Genomic DNA, 17,126 nt, shown 5'->3' with positions numbered 1-17,126 from the left:
CAAACCCTTTTTCGAGTCAATTGTAGATCTGGATCTTGTGAGGTCCAGAGATCCAGAAAGTAGGCAGCCTTGAGTGAGTAACCTTGGAGCTTTGAAGCTATGGAGCTTCAATGGAGTCAAAATGGTGTATAGAGAAAAATACACCATGCATGAACCTCAAGTTCAGACCTTTGCGTGACTTTTGGGTAGTAGGAGGTTAGATCTATGAGTTTGGGTTGCGGATCTGACCTCAAATGGCTGAATGAGAAATCTGTGGGAGCCAACTCACCGAGTCCATGGGTGACTCGACGAGTCATAGCCTGTTTGACCGAGTAGTCTTGACCCAGTGTTGGCTTGCTGAGTTGGGAGTCAACTCGACGAGCCGAGTGAGTCCTAGGTAGAGTTCAGTTGATGGGAGGGGACTCGACGAGTCGCATGGGTGCACTCGACGAGTAGGGTCAAATGTGGACTGTTGACTTGAGCTTGACTTCTGTTGACTTTGGGGTTTTGGTCAACATAAGTAATAAAGGCCTTGGAAGGGTAAAATGGTCTTTTACCCACTATAGAGTTAGAAAGAGAAGGAACCACCTTCGATTATTTGAGTCATGAAAATGAGTTATTATAAGAGATATTCATCCTTTGTGTTAGGCGGTCGCGAGTTCGAGATTCAAGTGTGAAGATAGCTGCTTTCTGCTTGCCAGGTGAGTCTTCTCACTATACTTTACCTAGAGTAGTAATTAGAGTTATATGACAGAGTATCTTGTATGCTATTTATGTGATTGTGATACACTACATTATTTCTATGTGATTCATGTCGTGTATGTTCAAGCGTTTACAGAGTTAGAACCGGGAGGTTTACAGAGTTAGAACCGGAAGGTTCATAGAGTTAGGACCAGAGGGTCCACAGATTTAGGACTTGAGGGTCCACAAAGTTATAGCCTCGAGTGGCTAATATGTGTTATATGTGGTATTTTGGGGAACTCACTAAGCTTCGTGCTTACCGTGTTATGTGTTATGTGTTTCAGGTTTTCCTCTCGGAATCGCGGGATGGCACTGGCTTGATTGTACACACCAGAGAAAGAGTTATGAAGATCCTGTATTATTAATGGAGTTGTGCTTTGTAATTGAATAAAAGAGATTTTTATATGATATGTTATGAAGAGTATGCATTTTAAAAATGAAAAGTTGTTTTAAATTTTCACGTTGTTACACTATTGTGATACGTGCAAGAGAGGGATGTTAAAAATGGTATCTGAGCTAGGGCACGGGTCGATGTCTTTGAAGGATACGTCAAAAACTATAAGGGGGGGGGGGGTGAAGGCCAATATGTTAGCTGAAAATGATCCCACGTTGGCTGGGAAGGATAACAAAGCATTTCCTTATAAGGGGTGTGAATACCTTCTTTGTCACAACGTGTTTCAAAGTCGTGAGGGCAGTAGATCACATAAGAACTCTGCATTTAAGCGTGCTCGGGCTAGAGTAATCCAGGGATGGGTGACCCCTTGGGAAGTTTTCATGTCGGGAGCCCAAAACGGACAATATTGTGATACGTGTCAGAGGGGGATGTTACACATACGCCTCCATTCGTATCCTATCGCATCCAAAGACTCCCTTTTCACATCCATTCGCGTCCAAACACGTGATCTTTCCTTAACACCCCAGATCAATTAATCTTGGAAAATAGGTGTTACATTGTATTAATAATAATCTATCTATATATTAATTAATGTATATTAATATACATAGTGACCTTCCATTTATGAATTCTTATTTATTTATATATTAAATAATGCATATCAATGTAGATAGCCACTTCTCTTTGTGAGTTTATATTAATAAATTTTAGATTACTTTTATTAGTATAGATTAATTAAGATAATTACATTAATGGTCTTTGTGAGTTTATATTAATTAATTTTAAATTACTTTTATTAGTATAGATTAATTAAGATAATTACATTAATGGTCTTTGTATTTTAACAAATGTTACAAGCTCAGTCTTTGCTAATGTTTTTTTGATAGAAATGGTCCTTACGGTTTTGAAAACCTGCGTGAATGATAATTTTTGCTCACACAATTACCTTTGGTCTTTTTAGGTAGGAGAGATTGAGTTTGTAACCATGAGTAAACTACAGAGACCATTTATGCAATTTATTCTATATTTTATATTTATGAGTTTGTGGCTTTTTCATCCGTTTACTTTTCAAAATTTCACTTTAACCTGTTCACTTTGAACTTTGTAAAATATTACTTTTACCATATATTTTCTAAACTTTTATGTTTATCCTTGGTTGTATTTATAATTTGATTTTCTTTAATATATATATATATATATATATATATATATATATATATATATATATATATATATATATATATATATTGAGAGAGAGAGGTAAAGAGCTAGGTTCACATGTTTCTAGCAACTATTGTGTTCCTAAATGCACCAATCAGAAATCAGCAAATAATTAAATAATTAATTAAATAAAAAAGGGTATTTCCAGTTTTTGGCACCATGCAATTAATGTGATCATTTAATTAAATTCATTCAATTAAAGAAACAAAATAAATAAGTTTTATAAACCCTAAAACACGTCCAGAACACCATCAATCCACCAGATCGTTGATTTTGTCTGTACCACCACGATCAGACATAGCCATCAGCAACACCATCCTCCTTCCTTATTCGAATTCTAGTCTTTCATTAGTGAGATTTTGTTCTCTAATTTGAAATCAATTTTCACATAATCAATTTTTGTAATTGAAATCGATTTTCTTCTCTCGCGACTTTTTTCTCAGATCAAAATCCTATTCGGTCATAAATGGAGTCTCGATTTTAAGGTAGGGAATATCAAGTCACCGAGAGAAAGAAAGAATAAGGATTCGGGAGGGAAGAATAACTATTATTGATGTTACTTTTTTGTTTCTGAAAGTTTCAAAAACAGGTAAGCTTCTTTATTTATTCTTCTCTTATCATTGATTAGTTTGATTTCTTTGGAAAAGAGGAAGATGTTGTCACACCAGCAAAAACGAGTCTAACTTTCAATGATCGAGGTAACTTTAGAGATAAAGATTTCCAGGTTGTCACAGATGTTTTCTTGGTTTGATGCTTTAAGTGGATGATAATAAAACATGCCTTCCAAGTGTTTGATATGATGTCAAAAAGAGAAGGTTTTGGTGTAAATGAGGTAATTTTGATATGTTGAACTATTTGGGAAGATTCTATCAGAATTTGAGGTAATTTTTATATGTTGAACTATTTTGGATGATAATGAAACATGCCTTTATATGTTCTTTTTTTCTCTTTTGATTACAAATGCTAATATTCAGGGGGGGGGGGGTGTTCTTTATGGTTTTTATAATTGATGAAAAGGGTTAAGCTGGCATTTCGTCAGAATTTGCATGAAAAGGGTTAAGTTGGGGATTGTTTTCTTCATATACGAATGCAAACACATGTTCATTCTATGAGAATATATAAATATTACATAAAACATATGTTGCAAGTAATTCTAACAGAATATATTTATACATGCTTTAGAGTGTTTATGCATATAGAAGAAAAGACTATGATTTAAGTGCATTTGTTATGTATTCTGTTAGAATTTATTTATACAAATGCATTCGGTTAGAATGTCTTTTGAGAATGTTTGTTAACAACAAGTATATTTGTTTAACTAGTAATACTAACGGGTAATGTATATTATTCTTTCAGAATTGCATGGAGAAGAAATTCAATATTGATCATACAAGAGAAATATTTGGAATCAAGTTCAACAATAAGTATATATGCAAAGATCAAGTGGATCATATGTATCACTAAAGAAGATCAAGTGTATCTCTTCAATAATTTTATATCAAACAAATGCTCTTTTTTTAAGAATTTCATTCATTTGTTATGATATTCTGTTATAATATGTATAACTATATTAAAATATATAAGGATGTTATTCTGTAAGAATATGTATGAATTTGTATTTTATTTCGGATGTGTATCAAGAATAAAATCATAGACCTAACTTGGATGTATATGAATAATATCTAGAATTCTTAAATCAGGTTAATTATCAAATATATATGTATTGGAAATATATTCTACAAGAATAAAATTGAAAGTATATTTAGTAGTTTATGGTTGGCATTCTGTCATTCTGACAGAATGAAATCGGATTTTCAAATTTGAATTAATTTAAAATTTTTAGAATTTTAAAATAAAGGAATTAATTATCCCTAAAAATCCGAAAAATTCATTTTTTTAATATACGTTAATTGCCTAAAATGACTGATGCTGAAATTTGTGGGATTATATGGTACATGTTACCCTACTTTAATATCAAAGACCTACAGATCATGACATTTGATTCTATTCTATCCGTTCGTCTACATCTGTGCATTCTGGCACACGCTAGTTAGTAAAAACAAAATAACCTTAGTCTATATATATATATATATATATATATATATATATATATATATATATATATATACACACACACACACACATAAAAATAATTTTTTTGGTTAATGAACAAAAAAGATTAAAGAAAATCAATTTATAAATACCACGAAGGATAAACATGAAAGTTTAGCAAATATACAGTAAAAATAATATTTTACAAAGTATATATATATATATATATATATATATATATATATATATATATATATATATATATATATATATGTCAGCATATATTAAAGGTGGTCAACGTTTCGACATTAATTTAGTACTTTTTTTCATTAATTAAAAATAAAACAACTTACTTGTTTTTTCTTTATGTACGTATCGTTTTAAATATGAGTTTGTTTATATTTTGATGTATTTATTACGTTTTCATGTTTTGTTTTATTTATGTTTCTTACGTATGAACCATATTAAATATAATAAGTTTCATTCGGTAACTTAAAAAATGTATTATATTTGAGTTTGTCTACGTTTCGACGTTAAATTTTTGTCACATCCATAAAATTCATGAAAATTTAAAACTTTTTCTAACATTCAAAAACACCATTCAATTACAAAAAAATATCAAAATAGTTTCATATCATAGTATCCGAGAAATAAAAATCATAAAATGCAAGGAGGTGCACGATCAAGCCATTACCTTCCCACGATCCTTCGAAGTACCTGAAACAAAATCCAAAATTGTAAGCCTGAAGCTTAGTAGGTTCGCCCAAAATACCGATACATAACAAATACCACACATAATAACAACATGAAATGTGTCCACAACTCTACAGACTGAATTACCCCCGAGCCCACAGTGTGAGTCTCGCTTGCCTTTCGGGCTTACAACTCACATTTGGCTTGTTCCCGAGCCCACAACATAAGTCTGGTTTGCTCTCGAGCCCACAACTTATGACTGGCTTGCCGTCTTCAGTCCTAAGACTAGAATATAACTAATCATCCCTCAGTGCGAGTCTGGCATGCTCCCGTGGCCCACAGCTCGCATCTAGAATGCCTAGGAGTCCTCAATATGAGTATGGCATGCTCTCTCAACCCTCAACACATATCTGACATACTCCCAGGTTTGTTGTTCATCGCACGGAGCAGTATAACCTCAACCCTACCCACACAACATGTCGACATATAACAACTAAATGCACATACAAATAATTAGACAGTAACACAGGTAACTTGTACTCATCATATCATAGCAAACTAGCATGCATAGCTAACTTGTACTCATCATATCATCAACTACTAGGATATCAGATCCAATAGGCCGCCTTGGTGCCTTCGACCCTAAGTATAGTGAGGAAAACTCACCTCACAAGTAGTGTCGAATAAAAAAGATCAAACCCCAACTCTCGGCTTCAAAATCAACTACCTGTAACCAACCTTGCAGTACTAGTGTATGCTAGTCATACATAACGTTGGACCCGATAGACATTTAAATATCTGATCCTATCCTACGCCCTTCATCAAATAAGAATAAGAAATAAGGCTAAACCAAACATTCTCAGGCTATAAGATCTTAATTATGTACAACTATGATGCATACACTCAGCAACTACAGTAATGATGTTGATTTCATATAAGAAAACCCTAGGCTATCAGGCAACATACAATCGGGTAATTCGATCATGCAATCCCAGAAGATCCCTAGCCTATCACTAGCATGTTGTTCTAACATATCATAATATAAAATATCTATATGGTATTTTGGGGTCTACTCATTGGCTCCGGCTGATCGTACACTCTACACCCTCCTATAGTATTTTAAAAGCCATTTGAAAATCATTTCCATAGCTTGAGACTGGATTCACACGAGTGTTCCTCCAATTCACTCAAACTAAGGCTTTGATACCAACTTGTCACATCTATAAAATTCTTGAAAATTTAAAACATTTTCAAGCATTTAAAAAACCATTTAATTACAAAATGTTTTCAAAATAGTTTTATATAAGAGTATCCCAGAAATCAAAATCATAAAATGCGAGGAGGTGCACGATCCACCCTTTGCCTTCCCACGATCATCCAAAGTACCTGAAAAAAAAATCCAAAACTGTAATCCCAAAGCTTATTGAGTTCCTCTAAAATACCGATACATAATAAATAACACATATAATAATAGGATGTATTGGTCCACAACTCTACAGACTGGATTACCCCTTAGGCCCATAGTGTGAGTCTGGATTGCCTTTCGGGCTCACATCTCACATTTGGATTGCTCCCGAGCCGAAAAAATAAGTATGGTTTGCTCTCGAGTCCACAAATTATGACTGGCTTGCCCCCCTTCAGTCCTAAGACTAGAATATAACTGATCAACCCTCAGTGCGAGTCTGGCATGCTCCCCTGGCCCTCAGCTCACATCTGGAATGCCTAGGAGTCCTCAGTATGAGTGTGGCATGCTCTCCTGACCCTCATATCATATCTGACATACTCCAAGGATTGTTGGTAACCGCACGGAGCACTACAACCTCAGCACTACCCATACAATATGTTGACATATAACAGCTAAATGCATCTACAAATAATCAGACAGTAACACAGGTAGTCCTACATATTTACCAGTCTGGCATAGAAAACTAGCATGCATAGCTAACTCGTACTCAACATATCATCAACTACTAGGATATCAAATCCAATGGGCCGCCTTGGTACATTTGAACCTTAGTATAGTGAGGAAAACTCACCTCACAAGTAGTGCTGGATCAAGAAGATCAAACCCCAATTCCCAACTCCAAACGCAACTGCATGTAACCATCATATGACTGATTCCATTAGAATCCCAAATTACCAAAGTACCCTCAAAAGTGAAAATTAGTCAACCCTTAGTCAAAGTTAAATTCAACGATCAAGGTGAAGAGTCCATGTTGACCCAACTCGTTGAGTTCCTTCAGAACTCGGAAAACCAAAAACTTGTTTCAACTCGCTGAGTTACCTGAGTAACTCGCCGAGTTCTTCAGTGTCCAGAAGACGGGGAAACCCTAATCAACTCGCCAAGCCATCTCACCCACTCGCCGAGTTCACTCAAAATACAGAAAGCGGGTAAACCTATCCAATTCGTCGAGTTAGCTATGCAACTCGTTGAGTTCCTTCAGCCATTTTCTTATTCAGACGCTTTGAAGGGAAACCAAGGCTCTAAACTGTAGATCTAGCCTCCTAGGGTGTAGTTACCACATAAAGTTTCCAACTTTACGTGCATGCAAGGCCTCAAAGGGATTAAAACACTAGAACCAGGCTTAATAAGAGGTTTAGGGCATGGAGAAAGGCCAAAGCTTGCTAAAGTCAAGAACTTTATGTCCATGAGGGCCTAGAGGAGTCCAGATGTGAACTCCTCACTTTAGAACGTGGTCAATACCAGAAATGCCTCAAGAATAAGCTAGAAATGACCCTAAACTCTTGAGTGGAAAAATCTAACAAGAAAATGATCAAGGTAATGACTTTTTACCTCCAAATGAATGCCAAAATGAAGTAGGTGCTGAATCTACAAGCTCCTTCTCATTCTAAGCTTCTCAATCTTCAAGTCTCCAAATGAAAAGCACCAAACACACAAACTATTTAGCCTCACACACACACACTTAAAATAGGAGGTTATCTCGACTAGGGTTTGTTTCTGGACGTGAAGGTGGTAAAGGAGGTTGGAGGGAGGACTTAAGGTCCTTTAAATAGGGTGCAAACCCTAAAAATTAGGGTTTTCATGCATAGCCTCAACTTGTCGGGTTGGGTCCTCCAACTCGTCGAGTAGCGTTCATAATCCATGCGGCCTGATCGGTTTCTACACGACGAGTTGGGGCAACCAACTCATCGAGTAGGTCCAAAAATATGAATATAAAAGCTTTAAATTTATACCTGGGAGTCAGGATGTTACAATTCTCCCCCATTTAAACTAGACTTCGTCCTCGAAGTCTGCTGCAGTGAACAACTCCGGGTAATGCTCCCATATCTCGGCCTTTGGCTCTCATGTCCACTCAGATCCTCTTCGATGCTCCCTTTGTACCTTTACCAAAGGTACCTCCTTGTTTTGTAAAACCTTCACTTTCCTCTCCAGAATGGTTGCTGACCTATCCACGTAATTCAAGCGCTCATCGACTTGAATATCATCTAATGACACCACTGCCTCCTTATCTAAAATTCACTTCTACAATTGGGAGATGTGAAAAGTGTCGTGAATTTGACTGAGCTCCTCTGGAAGATCTAGTCTATATGTTACCTTGCCAACGTTGGCAATAACCCGAAAAGGTCTAATGTATCGGGGACCCAAATTTCCCCTCTTCCTGAAGTCACACCCTTCCAGGGTGAGGCCTTTAGTAATACCATATCGCCGACCTGGAACTCCAACTCAGATCGGCGTCGATCAACGTAACTCTTCTGCCGACTTTGAGCGGTCTGTAACCGTTGTTTGATCTGTTGAATCATCTCAATAGTTTGTAGAACTACCTCAGTCCGAACCATCACCTTGTGACCGACCTCACCCCAACAGATTGTGGTGGCGACATCTCCGTCCATACAACATCTCGAATGGTGGAGCACCAATACTGGAATGGAAGCCATTGCTGTAGGAAAACTCAGCAAGCGGTAGGTGGGAATCCCAGCTCCTACTGAAGTCAATGATGCAGTCCCTCGACATATCCTTGAGGGTCTGTAAGGTCCACTCATTTTGGCCGTTTATCTGCGGATGATAAATTGTACTGAAATGCAGTCGCGTGCCCAGTTCCTCATGGAACTTCTACCAGAAATAGGTGGTGAACCGAACATCATGGTCTGAAACGATAGAGACCAGAACCCTATAGCGAGCAATGATCTCGTGGATATACACGTCGACTAACTTCCCTGCCAATGAGCTCTCCCTAATAGGTAGAAAATGGGCACTCTTGGTCAGTCGATCCACGATGGCCCAAATAGCATCAAAACCCCTTGTTGTATTCGGCAGCTTAATGATAAAATCCATCGTGATCTGCGTCCATTTCCACATGGGAGCCTCTAAAGGCTACAACTTGCTATGCGGTTTCTGATGCTCGGCCTTGACCATCCTGCATGTCACACACCTCTCAACGTACCAAGAGATCTCCCGACCCTTAGCTCATATCTGACATACTCCAAGGTTTCTTGGTCACTGCACGGAGCAGTACAACCTTAACGCTACCCACACAACATGCTGACATATAACAGCTAAATGCACATACAATTAATCAGACGGTAACATAGGTAGTCCTACAGATTTACCAGACTGGCATAGAAAACTTAGCATGCATAACTAACTCATACTCATCATATCATCAACTACTAGGATATCAGATCCAATGGGCCGATCTTGGTGCCTTCAACCCCTAAATATAGTGAGGAAAACTCACCTCACAAGTAGTGCTGAATCAAGAAGATCAAACCCTAAATCTCGGCTCCAAACTCAACTACTTGTAACAATCATATCACTTATTCAATTAAAATCCAAAATTACCAAAATACTCTCTAAAGTCAAACTTGGTCAACCCTTGGTCAAAGTCAAAGTCAACAGGCCATGTTGACCCAACTCGTCGAGTCTGTCTACTGACTCGTCGAGTTCCTTTAGAACTTGGAAACGGAAAACTCGTGTCAACTCACCGAGTTACCTAAGTAACTCGCAAAGTTCTTTAGTGTCCAGAAGACGGGGAAAACCCTAATCAACTCGCCGAGTCATGTCACCCACTCGATGTGTTCACTCAGAATCCAGTAGGCGGGTAAACCCCATCAAACTCATCGTGTTGGCTATGCAACTCGTCAAGTTCCTTCAATCCTTTTCTCATTCAGACGCTTTTAAGAGAAATCAAGGCTCCAAACTGTTGATCTAGCCTCCTAGGGTGTAGTTACCACATAAAGTTGCCAACTTTACATACATGCAAGGCCTCACATGGATTAAAATACTAGAACCAAGCTTAATAAGAGGTTTAGGGCATGGAGAAAGGCTAAAGCTTGCTAAAGTCAAGAACTTTATGTCCATGAGGGCCTAGAGGAGTCCAGATCTGAACTCCTCACTTCAGAACGTGGTCAATACCAGAAATGACTCAAGACTAAGCTAGAAATGACCCTAAACTCTTAAGTGGAGAGATCTAACAAGAAAATGATCAAGGTAATAACTTTTTACCTCCAAAATGAATGCCAAAATGAAGTAGATGATGAATCTACAAGCTCGTTCTCGTTCCAAGCTTCTTATTCTTCAAGTCTCTTCAAGAAAAGCACCAAACACACACAATCTTTAGCCTCTCTTACACATACACACTCAAAATAGGAGTTTTAGCTCAATTAGGGTTTGGTTCTGGACGTGAAGGTGGCCAGGGAGGCTGGATGGATGACTTAAGGTCCTTTAAATAGGGTGCAAGCCCTAAAAATTAGGGTTTTCATGCACAACCTTAACTCGTCAAGTTAGGTCCTCCAACTCGTCGAGTAGCTTTCATAATCCACGCAGCCTGATCAGTTTCTACACAACGAGTTGGGGTAGCCAATTCGTCAAGTATGTCCAAAAATATGAATATAAAAGCTTTAAATATATACCTAGGAGTCGGGATGTTACAATTTTGTATGTTTTTGTCCATCATTTTATATACGCCTTCTACGTATGAGTCAGGTCACATAATACTTTTCATTAGTTAACTTAAAAAACTAATTTTTATGTACTCATTTTTATCTATGTATCGGTATAAATTGAAAGTGGTCAACGTTTCAACGTAAATTTAAAGTTTTCGTTCATTAATTTTACAAAAAAAAATTACTTACTTTTTTTTTAATACATCTCGATATAAATTTGAGTTCGTCTATATTTTGGCATAATATTTTTATGTACGTTCTTATTTTTTTGTCGGTGCTTAGTTTTTCTACGCTTCGATGCATTGGTGATTAAATTGCTAAAAGTTACGTCGAAACGTTAAAAAATAATCATGAACAAAAAATAACGATGCTACAGGCTATAACATTGGTATGTGTGGTATAGAAACATTGATGATTTTCGAAAGTAATATATGAAACCGTACATTAATTTCAATAATTTCTTTAACGTCTTCGAGTAAAATGATTCATTTCACATTTTAAAAAAGATAATTTCTAGTGGTTGTATGTTTTGCGATGACAATAAACAATAATCAACAACAATTGCTATCGAAGGTGATGATTGTTTTTAAGACAACCAATGTTCACTAATGGATAATTATATATTGCATTGTTCAGAGTTAAAAACATATATTAATTAAAAATATTAATTTTGGATACTGATGGATTAATTTTATATGGATTAAAAATATTAAAAATATTAATTTTAGAAAATTTTAGATGCATTTAAATAAGTTTTTTTTTTGAAATTTATGATTCATAACAATTATTTACAATATATCAATACTTTTTTTTTTATTAGTATAGATTTATTTATCACTTATTCATATTTTTATTGTATTTATTTCGAAGATTTAATTAAAAAAATGCTTAATTTTTACACCCTAATATTCACCACAATTATTTAAAACATCTAGTTTTTTATTAATATGTATTGAATTATTTATTTATTCATAATTTTATTAGTATTTATTTCAAACTATAAAATATACTTAATATTTATATTTAACTTTTTTTAATCAACTAGTGCATTTTATTAGTGTAATATAGGGGTTTTATACATAATATAAAAACATATGGAATAAGAACGGTGAAACTAGGGATGCCTACTTAACTTATCTTTCCAAAGTTAAATATTCCCTCAAATTTCCAAATTTGCTTTATTCTTTGTATTAATAAGATAATCACTCTTTAGGTTTAAATCAAATCACTTTTAGTATTTGATTATGCCATGTATTATACAAGGAGTCGCGAAACAAACGTTGTTGTAACTAAAAAGAAAAAGAAAACGAAAAAGAAAAAGATATTTGCAAAACCATTCGCTAAGGTATCAAAAGATGACACATGAAAATGTATATCATATTTTGTATTATTAACGACAATTGTACATTATTTCATATAAATTGTCACCACTTCAAGAATAAGTTTAATGTTGGATTTAATATATATATATATATATATATATATATATATATTATAATGAATGTATTGAATAATTATTAAATTAATAATATTAAAGTTGTTGTGTGTGTGTGTATATATATATATATATATATATATATATATATATATATATATATATATATATATATATATATATATATATATATATATATATATATATATATATTAAATGAAAAATATGGATAAGGTTTATGAAGGATTGAAGGCAACATCCAACGAACATATGGTTTTTTATGAAAGAGATTATTCTATGTTCTGGTTTTCCAAGATGGCACCCACATCCCGGAACATGCATAGTACTTAAGTTTATGTAAAGCACTTCATTTATCATTTATATAAAAATAAACAAGTTTTGTTTTAGTTTTTTTTTAATGCACAAATCAAGCATGAATTTAACATATAAATATGTAAAATCATGACTAAAACGAGGTTTTCTTGCTATTTAGATACTTCAAAAACGTTGGACGAGTCCCACATGCTTCTTCATCGTGCCACGTGTCAATACCCTCACCACCATCTTTAAGAACATTTACAGAAACTCTGTTTTGGGTCTCTCTTTTCATGATCACCTATCTTTTAATTGCACTATATTTATTAGTTTTTTTTCCTTTCCGAGTTGGCATAAAAGGAAATAAAGATCGGCGATCATTATTTGAAGCCGTTTACTTTTAATTATGCTAGAAATATATATTAAATTAAAAGAAATTTAAATAACAACTAAATACGTACTATATTAAATTAAATTAAATTTGGTATAATTGACAAAGTGGAAGTTGATATGGCACCAAATGAGTGCATCCATTTGATATGAATAATGGAGATTAGGTGGGTAATTAACCACTAAAATAAGATACCCTAATACGACATTTGAGTCGAGGCCTTTACTTTATGTGGTGACTTTATTGTAGATTTTGTAATTCATCAATGCATTTGGAGATAATGGTATTGATTATTTTTAGTCAATTATTTAGTATTTAATACTGGTACCTCATAATAAATTAAATGTTTTGATCTATAAACTAACCTGTTCGACCCATACACATATGAAATAATAAAATATATAAATTACGAAAGAAAAAAAAAATGGGAGAATGTGAGGAAGAAAAGGACGCGTGGGTGGCGCTGACAAAAAGGGAAGCGGAGCACGAGGGTGCAGCCACTACACACACATATACACCTTCCTCCCACCCCCACCGTAACCGGCGGAGACTTCGCTGATGGTGGTGGTGGTGGTGGCGTTGGGATTTGTAGTAAATTATGAAAGATGCTTTCTGTCGGAACTCTTCTCTATATCTCTTCCTCCGGTGCTAAATGGACATGCCGACGGGTCTGTAACACGTCATTCTCATTTATCTTTTCCAAGTTTTTATTTTGGATTTTATGAATAATTAACAAATTAAAAATTACCATAAAATTATTTAATCGTTATTTAGAATGTCACAGTTCATACACAAAGAGACCTTTAATCCATTTAAGCTTATTAATCTTTCATCTTCATTTTAATCAAAGGCGTTTTTTTTAAACAAGTAAATCGACTAAATGATAATAATGTATGGTTGTATACGAATGTTTTATATTTATTCTAAAATGAATAAACGACTTTGCCACCGATTGTATCGGCTTCCCCGGTTCTTCGATGGTCCGTCTTCGGCATAGGCTTAGCCGCTCCTTTGCGACTTCGTTTCACACACCACACCTAGTTGCGATGAGTCTGTTCTAGGATGTAGACCGAAATTGGAATTGGGATACAATGTAAACTGAAAAACAAACAAAACGTATATACACGGTACCATTTCGATTTATGTTTAAGTTTTCGATGTAAAAACCAAATTATTGTTGAATGATTAACATATGAGCCCGAAAAATCGAATCGAATTGAAAATCGACAAGAGCTAAACTGAGAGGGACGAAAACCATTTGGACTGTGTATTGAACTGTAAAGTCTATTTGGTGTTAGTCATGAAGAGTGTTAGAAACAATGTTTGAATCAATCGAAAATATGAAAGCAATAAAGAACACCGATATCTAAATATAATATGTTTAGCTCCGATTAAGTCTGAATGAGTACAAATGGTTTTCGAGTACAAAGAATGTAAACTGAGAGTGTTCCTTACTCTAGACCTAAATACTTAACCTTATTTATAGGGTACATCATACAAAAAAAAATAAAAAAATACAAGGACTAGTCTATGCATATCGAAACCTGAAATGCCTTGTGAATAGCTTAGATAACGAAAGAGCTCAATTTTCATTATTTACAATCACAAACTCTAAAGATATAGCTTTTGAAGCTCACTACAACTTTCGACTCTACAATCTCCCCCTTAGTGAGAATAGTCGAAAATTCAGTTATAATCTTCATTGCCTGTAACAACTCCCTTCCAATCTCCACATACCAAAGAATAATTTTCCGGATCTCCACTTTGTCTTCATTGTCGTTCCTCTTGCAGTTATTGATGTGGATTAAAAGATCTGAAACATGAGAGTTTGAGTATCTCTCAATGTTATTCACTGGGAATAGAAATTTCGTCAACCTGCTCTTCTTGTTATTTCCTTCAAATACTATGCCAAACGGATCATGAATAATCTCACCATCTTTAAATTGATCAACGTTCATCCTTCTATTCAACAAAGATCGAGGCACCTTTACGATTTTATTAATTGCCGTAGGAAGATCTATATATGTAATCACCAAATACTCGCAGTAGCAATCGAGAAATACCTTTATGTGACCATATCCACGAATAAATGCATCTTTATTTACCTCTGCCACTTTCGAAACAGTAACACTGCACAAAATATTTGATATAGTGATGAGATCATTCAAATTCATCAATGGAAAGTTTGCAATAGTGAACTAGAATGCCACATTATTTGCCCTTAGGACTAAGTATCCAAAGTTCTGCAACAATCCTTCGAAAAACACATCAGACACTATGTAACGCTCGTTTCAGGTATCAAGTTTCTTTTCAGAATTTTTGGGTTTTAGATTGGAACTCGACAATTTGGGGAGCTCCAACTCGTTGAGTAGAGATCATTTGTGGGACGCAGGATTTAGGAATTACTCGACGAGTTGGAATGCCCAACTCGACGAGTAGACGCTGTAAAGGAAAACCCTAATTTTCTGGGGTTTGCTCCCTATTTAAGGAACTTATGGGTCATTTGTAGTCTCCTTCACCGTCCTAATTGTCGAGAGAGAAACCCTAGTCATGCTTTAGTACCTTCTTGAGTGTGTGTGAGCTTTGGAGAGTGAATCTTGTTCTTTTTGGAAGGAAGTTTGAAGATTGAAGAGATTGAAGTGAGGAGAGGGCCTTAGATCCGACATTTACCTCGTGTTAGCATCCTTTTTGAGGTAACAAGTTGCTATGTTGATCTCTATTTGTTTAGATCTCATCTTATGGAAGTATATGGTCACTTTTGGTGCAAAACGGTGTCATACTCGGATTTGGACTTGTCATGAGGATATGGTTCCAGATCTGGATACCTCTAGGCCTCCATGGACATAAAGTTGCCCACTTTATCTAGTTTAGGCCCTTTTGCATGCACTAAACATTGTATGAACCTTAGTTTTAGTGTTTTAGCATTTTAAAGCCTTGCATGCATGTAAAGTTTGCAACTTTACGTGGTGACTACACCATAAGGGGCTGGATCTGTAGTTTGGATCCTCAGATTCAACTGTAAAGGACTAAACACAAAAAGGTTGACCAAATTTGACTTTGAGGGTATTTTTGGTATTTCAAAATTTTGACAAAAATTAGTCACGTGATGATTGTAGGCAGTCGAGTTGGAGCTGCGGGTTGGGATTTATCTAATCTTATCTTATCAGTTCAACATTTTTGAGAGGTGAGTCTCCTCACCATACCGATGGGTCGAAGGCACCAAGGTCGGCCCATTTTACGATATGTGGTACACTAGTTGATGCAATGATATGTGGTATGCTAGTCGGTTATATGCTAGGTGGTATGCTAGTTGTATATATATATATGGTATACTTGCATGAAAGACCATGGGGGAGCCCATGGTGCTTGGATGTAAGACCTTATGGGGGAGCCCATGGCACTTGATCGAATGTCAGACCGTGTAGGGGAGCCCATGGCTTTCATGCTAAAGACCATGTGTGTGTGTGGGGGGGGGGGGCATGGCACTTAGGTGTTAGACCATATGGGGGAGCCCATGGTAGCTTGGATTAAGACCCTGGGAGGAGCCCATAACATCCTTATATGTTTGTATGCATGGCTTATGTGGTTTAGGTAGTTTTTATAGCTAATATGGATTATGTGATTATGTGGATTGTGTGGGGTATGCTCTGGAGAAGTTACTAAGCGTTAGCTTACAGTTTGTTGATTTGTTTCAGGTACATCTGAGCCGAAGGGCAAGGGCAAGGTTTGATGGCGTGGCGTACACTCTTCGGCATTCGATTTGATGGGACACTCTGATGTTTGAAATAAAATGTTAATGTTATGGATTTTGAAAACAACTCTCATTGCTAGTTCATATTTTATGGGAATGTTTTAGTTAATTAAAAACAAAAAATTTGTTTGAGATTTTGGGTCCTTACAAGTTGGTATCAGAGCCTTGGTTTGAGGGATTCCGGCACACTCTCGGGTATGTCAAGACTTAAAATAAGGAAATGGTAAAATTGTTTTTAAAAATAAAAAGT

The sequence above is a fragment of the Lactuca saligna genome, chromosome 3 (assembly GCF_052625555.1).
Source record: "Lactuca saligna cultivar CGN05327 chromosome 3, ASM5262555v1, whole genome shotgun sequence".
In the NCBI taxonomy this organism is placed as follows: Eukaryota; Viridiplantae; Streptophyta; class Magnoliopsida; order Asterales; family Asteraceae; genus Lactuca; species Lactuca saligna.
The sequence above is the reverse complement of the archived record's forward strand: the minus strand, read 5'-3'. Positions refer to the sequence as shown.